A 9188-nucleotide genomic window follows, 5' to 3' on the forward strand; every position below is an offset into this window, starting at 1 on the left:
TGCAAAGAATCAGATGTGACGGAAGCTACTTAGCATGGATGCATATATATATATATATGTATATATATGTATGTAAGGCAAGGAAATACAGTGGAGAAAAGACAGTCTCTTCACTAAGTAGTGATGCAAAGACCTGACAGCTAAATTTAAAAGAGTGAAATTAGAACTTTCTCTAACATCATATACAAAATAAACTCAAAATGGATTAAAGACCTAAATGTAAGACTGGATACTATAAAATCCCTAGAGGAAAACATAGGAATAACACTGATATAAATTGCAGCAATAGCTCTTTTGGCTCCCCCTCTTAGAGTAATGGAAACAAAAGTAAAACAGATGGAAACTAAACTTAAAGGTTTAGAAAGAAAGTCACTCTGTCATGTCTGCCTCTTTGTGACCCCGTAGTCTGTCCGTCTAGTCAAGGCTGTGATTTTGCCAGTAGCCACGTATGGATGTGAGAGTTGGACTATAAAGAAAGCTGAGCGCTAAAGAATTAATGCTTTGGAACTGTGGTGTTGGAGATGACTCTTGAGAGTCCCTTGGACAGCAAGGAGATCCAACCAGTCCATCCTAAAGGAAATCAGTCCTGAATATTCATTGGAAGGACTGATGCTGAAGCTGAAACTCCAATACTTTGGCCACCTGATGCAAAGAACTGACTCATTTGAAAAGACCCTGATGGTGGGAAAGACTGAGGGCAGGAGGAGAAGGGGCTGACAGAGGATGAGATGGTTGGATGGCATCACCAGCTCAATGGACATGAGTTTGAGTAAACTCCAGGAGTTTACTGGAGGCAGTAAACTGCCAGGGAGGCCTGGCATGCTGCAATCCATTGAGTCACAAAGAGACATGACTGAGTGACTGAACTGAAGTCTGTAGCCCACCAGGATCTTCTATCCATGGAATTCTCCAGGCAAGAATGCTGGAGTGGGTTGCCATTTCATTCTCCAGGTTAAAAGCTTTAGTATAGCAAAAGAAACCTTGAACAAAATGAATAGGCTGTCCAGCCTATGGTTTGAGAGAAAACATTTACAAACAAGTGACATATAGGGATTAATTTCAAAAATATGCAAACAGCTCATACCAACTCAGTATAAAAGAAAAAAAAGGCCCAATCAAAAAATGGGCAGATTTAAATAGACATTTCTCCAAAGAAGACATACATATGGCAAAGGGCACATGAAAAGATGCTCAACATCACTAGTTATTAATACTAGGGAAATGAAGATCAAAACTATGAGGTATCACATCTCTGATCAGAATGGCCATCATCAAGAAGTCTACAAACAATAAATGCTGGAGGGTGTGGAGAGAAGGGAACCCTCCTACACTGTTGGTGGGAATGTAAACTGTTGCAGCCACTATGGAGAACAATATGGAGAGTCTTCAGAAAACTAAAAACAGACAATCCCACTCCTGGTCATCTATCCAGATAACACCATGCACCCCTCTGTTCATAGCAGCACTATTCACAATAGCCAGATGTCCATCAACAGGTGAGTGGTTAAAGAAAACGTGGTACATATATACAATGGAACATCACTCAGCCATAAGAATGAAATAATGTCACTTGCAGCAACAAGGATGGACCTAGAGATTATCATACTAAGTGAAGTAAGAAAGAAAGGCAAATATCATTTCACTTATATGTGAAATCTAAAAAATAAGACAAATGAACATATTTACAAAACAGAAACAGACTCACAGATGTAGAGAACAAACTTATAGTTACCAAGGGTAAGGATGGGGGGTAGGGATAAATTGCGAGTATGGGATTACCTACTTAAAACACAGGAAACTATCTAGTATCTGTAATAAGAGAATAATCTGAAAAAGAACATAAATGTAACTGAATCACTTTGCTGTACATCTGAAACAATTACAACACTGTAAGTCAACTGTACTTCAAGAATAATTTATCTCCTGCAAAGCATGGTCTCTGGCTAAAGTGGAATCACACTGGAATCAATCACAGGATAGAACCAAGAAATCCCCAGATGTTTGTTAACCAACTCCTTGACATAAACATAGGCTGAAACAGAAACTATATGGAAATAAGGAGCTATTTTGAACTGAATGATACTGTGATTATAACATACCACAATTTGATGACCCCACTAAAGCAGAATTGAGAGGGACACTTGTACTTTATGCATAGACTGGAAAAGAAGGCTTATTGTTACTATTGTTGTTTGGTTGCACTGTGTTACCTGTAACGTCTCAGTTCCCTGACCAGGGACTGAAACCAGGCCCTGGTAGTGAGAGGGCTGAGTCCTGACCACTGAACCAACTGGGAACTCCCAAGAATAAAAGTTTAAAATTCACAGTCTAAGCTTTCATTTTAAGACACTAGAGAGTTAATAGCAAGTTCAATTCAAAACAGGAGAAATAACAAAATAATGAGACTGAAAATGAAGCAGAAAATGAATGAAATACAAACCATCAGTTGGTTCTTTGACAAAAACACAACAAAAATGTTTCTGTTTGTTCATTTGTTTAAAGAGAGACAACAGAAAAACAAAACAAAACAAAACAAAGAGAGACAACACATGACTAATATCAAGTGAGACAGGGCCACCATGACAGATCCTACAGACATTCAGTAGATAGTAGAAGGGGTTCAATTTCTGGACAGGATATAGACTGATGTGGCAGACCACAGCTTTAGCTGGTTATAAGAAAAGTAGAAAAAGAACAGATTCACTACAGGAATCATATATACGTACAGCCATGGTGGAAAAAAGCATAGAGGTTCCTCAAAAAAATTGAAACAGAATTACATACTTTGGCCACCTGATGCGATGAGCTGATTCATTGGAAAAGACCCTGATGCTGGAGAAGACTGAAGGCAAGAGGAGAAGGAGGTGACAGAGGATGAGATGGTTGGATGGCATAACTGACTCAATGGACATGAACTTGAACAAACTCTGGGAGATAGTGAAGGATAGGGGAGCCTGGTGTGCTGCAGTCCATGGGGTTGCAAAGAGTTGGACACGACTAAAGTGACTAAATACCAACCAGCAATCCCAATTCTGGGTATTTATCCAAAGGAAATAAGATCAGTTGCATTAAAGAGACACTCGCACCCCATGTTCACTGCAGCACTATTTATGACAGCCGAGACATGGAAACAACCTCAGAAACAAAGAAAATATGATATATATGTTGTGAATACATTATAATCACAACATTAGTTAGTTAGAAATCATTCTTAATTTGCATACAGTAGAAATACACACATACACATTTTTCAGCCTTAAAAAGAAGGAAGTCTTGGCAATTTGCAACTTGGATGAACTTGGATGACATTGAGTGAAAACACAGAAAGATTAACTACCATCTGATCTCGTTTATGTGTGGGATGTAATATTAAAGGTGAGATCACAGAGTTCAGTTCAGTTGCTCAGTCGTGTCCCACTCTGTGACCCCATGAACTGCAGCATGCCAGGCCTCCCTGTCCATCTCCAACTCCCGGAGTTCACCCAAGCCCATGTCCATCGAGTCAGTGATGCCATCCAGCCATCTCATCCTCTGTCAGCCCCTTCTCCTGCTCTCAATCTTTCAGGGTCTTTTCAAATGAGTCAGCTCTTCGCATGAGGTGGCCAAAGTACTGGAGTTTCAGCTTCAACATCAGTCCTTCCAATGAACACCCAGGCCTGATCTCCTTTAGAATGGACTGGTTGGATCTCCTTGCAGTCCAAGGGACTCTCAAGAGTCTTCTCCAACACCACAGTTCAAAAGCATCAGTTCTTCGGCGCTCAGCTTTCTTTGTGAGAGTCCAACTCTCACATCCATACATGACCACAGGAAAAACCATAGCCTTGACTAGACAGACCTTTGTCGGCAAAGTAATGGCTCTGCTTTTGAATATGCTATCTAGGTTGGTCATAACTTTCCTTCAAAGGAGTAAGCATCTTTCAATTTCATGGCTGCAGTCACCATCTGCAGTGATTTTGGAGCCCAGAGAAACAGCCACTGTTTCCACTGTTTCCCCATCTATTTCCCATGAAGTGACGGGACTGGATGCCATGATCTTCGTTTTCTGAATGTTGAGCTTTAAGCCAACTTCTTCATTCCTCTTTTACTTTCACAGAGGCAGACTGTAAAACAGTGATTGCCAAGGGCTAGGCTATGGAAAAGGGAGATGCCGGTCAAATGACACAAACTTTCAGTCATAAAATGAGTAAGTTCCAGGGATCTAAACTACAGCATGACAACTGCCGTTGATGATACTGTATTTTACACTTGAAATTGGCCCAGAAAGTAGATCTCTCATCACACACACAAAAAAGTAACCATGTGAATTGATGGATGTGGTAATTACCTTGACTGTATGCGTCTGTATATTAGATCATCGCATTGTCTACCCTATATTATAATAATTACATATAATTTAAAATATATTGATGAAACATGGATGCTAAGAAATCAAGAGGGACTAGATTCCAGTGAGGAAAGAGCCCCTTCCAGGTGAGTAGCCCCCAGCAGCCTCGGAGGGACTGGGCACTGCTGGGGCCACGTGGGCTGGCGGAACAGCCCGGACCCCAGAAGGGCTAGAAGCACTGCCCAGGTTGTCTCCTACGGGACCTTGCCTTGCGCTGGGTGGGGAGTGCATGGGGGTGAAGAGGCAGAGTGAAAAAAATGTTCTTTTCCTGCTATAATGCAGGCGTCACGGGTCAAGACAGTGAACTGACGTCAGGACGCCTGGACTAGAAACGGAGGCTAACGTGGGGAAATGCAGCCAGCCAGCCAGCCAGCCTGACTCCTGTAGGGGACCTGCCCCCTCCGCTGCTCTCTGGTGCAGATCATCCTCTCACAGTGCGTGGGATGTGATAAAAATTTAGATACACATGAAGAAGGAAAATGTTATCTGAAATGAAGAAGGAACAACAGCTGGTAGGAACAGACCTACAGGGGACCCAGCTGTTGAAGTCAGTTGTCAGGGATTTTAAAAATTACTGTAATGAATCTGTTAAAGAATATAGAGGAAAACGGCAGGAGGTTGAAAAGATGGAGGATTTCAACAGAGAAATGGAAACTTAACAAAGAAAGAAACAAAAGGAAGTTCTGGGACTAGCAAATACTTAAACAAGATTTAGAGGATGTGGGCAGCATACAGGCAGACACAACAGAAGGGGGATGGATGTCTCTGAAGACAGGTCGAAATTACCCGAATGGAAGCCCAGAGGGAAAAATCAGGGGAAACAGGCAGAGTGCAAGAGATCTGTGGGATCACATGAAAGTCCTACATACAGGCAACTGGATTACTGGGGGGAGGGGCGGATAGAGAACATGAGCAAAACAAGTATCTGGCGAAATAATCACAGGAAATTTCCCCAAACTGATGAAAAATATCAACCCGCAGATCTAAGAAGCTCACCAAATGGTCAGAAGGATACATAGAAAACTTGTCATACAGATCAATAAAAAAGCACACAACCCAATAAAAAAATGGGCAGGAAAAAAAGACCTATGACATTTCTCCAAAGACAAGATACAGATGGTCAACAAGCACATGAAAAAATGCTCAAGATTCCTAAGTATTCAGTTCAGCTCAGTTGCTCAGTCGTGTCCAACTCTGCGACCCCATGAACTGCAGCACACCAGGCCTCCCTGTCCATCACCAGCTCCCAGAGTTCACTCAAACTCACGTCCACCGAGTTGGTGATGCCATCTAGCCATCTCATCCTCTGTCGTCCCCTTCTCCTCCTGCCCCCAATCCCTCCCAGCATCAGAGTCTTTCCCAATGAGTCAACTCTTCACATGAGGTGGCCAAAGTACTGGAGTTTCAGCTTCAGCATCAGACCTTCCATTGAACACCCAGGACTGATCTCCTTGCAGTCCAGGGGACTCTCAAGAGTCTTCTCTAACACCACAGTTCAAAAGCATCGATTCTTTGGCGCTCAGCTTTCTTCACAGTCCAACTCTCACATCCATACATGACCACAGGAAAAACCATAGCCTTGACTAGATGCACCTTTGTTGGCAAAGTAATGTCTCTGCTTTTGAATATGCTATCTAGGTTGGTCATAACTTTCCTTCCAAGGAGTCTTTTAATTTCATGGCTGTACTCACCATCTGTAGTGATTTTGGAGCCCAGAAAAATAAACTCAGCCACTGTTTCCACATCTATTTCCCATGAAGTGATGGGACCAGATGCCATGATTTTAGTTTTCTGAATGTTGAGCTTTAAGCCAACTTTTTCACTCTTTCACTTTCATCAAGAGGCTTTTTAGTTCCTCTTCACTTTCTGCCTTAAAGGTGGTGTCATCTGCATATCTGAGATGATTGATATTTCTCCCGACAATCTTGATTCCAGCTTGTGCTTCCTCCAGCCCAGCGTTAATAAGCAGGGTGACAATATACAGCCTTAACGTACTCCTTTTCCTATTTGAACCAGTCTGTTGGTTCCATGTCCAGTTCTAACTGTTGCTTCCTGACCTGCATACAGGTTTCTCAAGAGGCAGGTCAGGTGGTCCGGTATTCCCATCTCTTTCAGAATTTCCGCAGTTTATTATGATCCACACAGTCAAAGGCTTTGGCATAGTCAATAAAGCAGAAATAGATGTTTTTCTGGAACTCTCTTGCTTTTTCGATGATCTAGCAGATGTTGGCAATTTGATCTCTAGAGAAACCCAAATCAAAACTACAATGAGGTACCATCTCATACTAGTCAGAATAACTATCATGGAAATGTCTACAAATAACAAATGATAAAAAGGGTGTGGGAACCCTCCTACACTGTTTCTGGGAATGCACATTGGTGCAGCCACTGTGGAGAGCAGTATGGAAGTTTCTTAAAAAGAGAACTTCCCTGGCTGTCTAGTGGTTGGGAATCTACACACCAGTGCAGGGGACACTGGTTCGATCCCTGGGAGGATCAAACATGCCAAGGGGCAGCTAAGCCCAAGCACCACAAGTACTGAGTTCAAGCTCGAGAGCCCATGCTCTACAACCAGAGAATCCACTGCACCACAACCAGAGAGCAGCGCCCACTCCCACAGCTAGAGACACATGCGCAGCCCCACATAGCCAATTAAAACCTGAGACAGGAGCTGCCATTAGATCCAGCAAGTCCACTGCTGGGCATACATCCAGACAAAACTCCAATCTGAAAGGGTACATGTACCCCAGTGATCATAGCAGCACTATATAATAGCCAAGCCATGGAAGCAACCTAAACATCCACTGAGAGAGCAACGGATAAATAAGATGTGGTACCTGAATACAAAAAAGTTTTTGGTGTTAAAAAAAATAAAGAATAAAGATGCTATAAAAATAAAGATGTGGTACATACATATAGTGGAATACTACTCAGCCATAAAAAGGAATGAAATAATGCCATTTGCAGCAATATGGGTAGACCTAGAGATTATCATAATAATTGAAATAAGTCAGAGAAAGACAAATACCGTAAGATATTACATATACGTGGAATCTAAAATATGACACTGATGAACTTATTTATAAAACAGAAATAGACTCAGAAAACAAACTATGGTCATCAAAAGGGATGGAGACTGATGGAGAAATAAATTAGGAATTTAGGATTAACAGATACACAGTGGTATATATGAAACAGATAACAAGGACCTACAGTATAACACAGGCAACTATATTCAGTATCTTGTAGTAAACTATAATGGAAAAGAATCTGAAAAAGAATACTTATGTTTATATATATATATACACAGACACATACATATAACTGAATCACTTTGCTGTACATCTGAAACTAACACTAAATCAACTATTCTTTAATAAAACAGCAAACCTCACATCTGAATCAAATAAATTTAAAACTAAGATAAAACGCACAAAGGACAAGAAAGGACACATTCCTTTGAAGGAGACAGCGCCCACTCTACTCTCATTGGGAACGATGGAGCAGTATCTTCAAAACGCTGAGGCAACAAAGTCACACCCAAGCCACCTGCCGACCCAAAGTTCCACTCCCACCAAAAATACCTTCTGCTGATGCAGGTGAAATAAAGGTATTATCAGGCCACCAAAAGGTGGGAGAATTTGCTGCCAATGAACTCACACCATGGGCATTTTATAGGAAGCTCTTCAGGATCTCAGAGAGAACCTCTGATAGATCTGCAGGAAGACTGACCATGTGGGTAAACACACAAAACTCTTTAAAAAATGTGACTGAAAGACTTGACCATATAAAGCAAGTATGACAACAGGGGAATCATGGGCTTATATGTCAGAAGTACAATAAATGGCAAACAGCACAGATACACAGTGGTATATATGAAAGTGGGTGTAAGTGGGAATGGGCCAGCAGCATACAGGTGGTCCTCTGTTCTGCACTTGTTCCCTGTTTATAACAAAAACTGCCCTGTGAACCAATGCCTCTAGGGCTCCACCACCACAGGGCTGGGCTGGCCTCCTCTGCCTGCCCTCCGGACAGCACCATTTCCACTTCCCCATGACACAGATGGCCTCCATCACCCCACTCCCCCATGCCTGGTCCGGCAGAGCTGACCTTCTGAGGCCTCAGGGCTGAAGAGACGCCTAGGACACATGTGGAAGCCTCGGCTCAGGGTTGTTTCACCAGCTTGCAAAAAGGCTGCAATGCCAGATCTTCCAGCCTGGACAATGCTACCACTTTGCCCTCAGGCATGACTAGTCATCACCTTTAAAACCCAGCTGTCTTGCGAGGACATGTCTTGCGGGTGAGTGTCCTCTAACTCACGGTGGAGACTCCAGGCTCTACCTGGAAAAGTTCCCTTCAGCAGCAGTTTTTTTAATTCATTTTTATTTTCAGCGGTCCTGGGTCTTCACTGCCTTGTGAGGGCTTTCTATAGCTGCGGTGCGTGGGTGCTTTGCACCGCAGTGCCTTTTCTTTTGTTGTGGAGCGTGAGCTCCAGGGCACATAGGCTTCAGCAGTCCCAGCTCCTGGGCTCTAGAGCGCAGGCTTAGTAAGCGTGCTTAGTTTGCAGCACACAGGCTTAGTTGCTCCAGGGCATGTGGGATCTTCCTGGACAGGTATGGAACCTGAGTCCCCTGCATTGGCAGGCAGTTTTCTAACCACTGGACAGCCAGGGAAGTGCCAGCAGCAGCTTTAAGTTCCTGCTCTGACATTTTTCGCTGACTCTGGTCCAACACGGCCCCCGCTGCCATCTCCTGTGTCCGTCTCTGGCTACTCACCACCAGCATTGCCTCTTCACACCCTTGTT

The sequence above is a fragment of the Capra hircus genome, chromosome 7, assembly GCF_001704415.2.
Source record: "Capra hircus breed San Clemente chromosome 7, ASM170441v1, whole genome shotgun sequence".
NCBI classification, from domain to species: domain Eukaryota; kingdom Metazoa; phylum Chordata; class Mammalia; order Artiodactyla; family Bovidae; genus Capra; species Capra hircus.